Source organism: Manis pentadactyla, chromosome 11 (assembly GCF_030020395.1).
Source record: "Manis pentadactyla isolate mManPen7 chromosome 11, mManPen7.hap1, whole genome shotgun sequence".
Taxonomy (NCBI): domain Eukaryota; kingdom Metazoa; phylum Chordata; class Mammalia; order Pholidota; family Manidae; genus Manis; species Manis pentadactyla.
In genome coordinates this window covers 58711994-58713285 of record NC_080029.1, presented here as the reverse complement: position 1 = coordinate 58713285, position 1292 = coordinate 58711994, and the positions used below count along the sequence as shown (strand labels likewise).

The following is a 1292-nucleotide window of genomic DNA, read 5'->3' as shown; positions in this document are numbered from 1 at the left end:
CCAATGGCCAGGATCCTCACCTGACTGTTATCTACTTGCCCACTGAGCATGTGCAATGATGTAATTGTCTACTGTGTAGGTGCATGCTTACACATGTGTTGGCAATGAGCCTTTATAAGCTGTGTTTCTGCAATAAAGAGTTCCCACCAGTGCTCTGCCTGGAGAAGGAGAGGTGTGGATGTAGAGAAGGAGGGGCAGATGCGATTCTAGCACTGGACCTGTCACCATAAGAATAAAGCAGGGTATAAATCCTTTCAACCACAACATTTCACTGTTATTATTCGATCTCACTGAATCCAGAGAGAACTTTCCCAGGGTTGGAAAACTCCAGTGTGACAATGTTTAAGAAACTATAACTATTTTACAGTTAATTACTGTTAATATTTAATATGTGCCATTTAACATTTACCTTGTGCCAGAAAGTGCAAGGCCGCACAACTACATTACTTCTAATTAACTCTTCTGTGATAATTAACTTTATAAGTCAACTTGACTGGGGAATGACGTACCCAGATATTTGGTCAAATATTATTCTAGGTGTTAACTGTGAAATGTTTGAATGAAATAAACATTCAAATCAGTAGACTGACCAAAGTAGATTACTCTCTATAAGAATGTGGGTTTGAAAAACCCATCATTTAAAAATGGGTGGAATTCTCTCAATTCCTTATGACTATAAAGTTTTTTAGACTGCCTATTTGTCATATAAAGCATATTAATGAATAATACAAAATAAAGTTGTGTTTTAATGCAATTTATATATATATACATATATATATTTATGCATATATATCTGTTTCAAGTGTCAAAAAAAGATAGGGTGCTTGCTTTGGCAGCACATATACTAAAATTGAAACGATACAGAGAAGGTTAGCATGGCCCCTGCGCAAGGATGACATGCAAATTCATGAAGCGTTCCATATTAAAAAAAAAAGATAGGAATGAAATTCATGAATACAGTTGTATAACTAAGTTTAATTAAACTGCATAGTCACAGTAGGAAAAGTACTTGTTATGCACAAGAACATTTGTAAGACTAGAGAATAATGCCAAGAAGAGAATCAACTTTTTGCCTGAAGGAAAGAAAAATGTTTTGCTCATTTTCTAGTCATACAAAGTCAATATTGTGAATTTATTCATCTCTTTTCTATTAAGATTCAGTATGAAAAAAAATTCTGAAATACAAATGTCATGTCTAAACACTTCCATGTTTTCATAGATACTGTCAAAGTGGCACTAACAGATATGGTAAGATTGTTATTATTTTGTTGTTTAGTAACCAGTGTCAGCAG

At 34.1% G+C, this 1292-nt stretch overlaps 1 non-coding gene across 1 annotated transcript; it reads left to right on the top strand.

Annotated features, from left to right (window-relative positions):
• The first annotated feature begins 820 nt into the window (after positions 1–820).
• On the top strand, positions 821–927 carry LOC118910337 (U6 spliceosomal RNA). Its single transcript, XR_005023918.1, has one exon. It is a non-coding gene; the product is annotated as a U6 spliceosomal RNA (small nuclear RNA).
• Positions 928–1292: the final 365 nt, after the last annotated feature.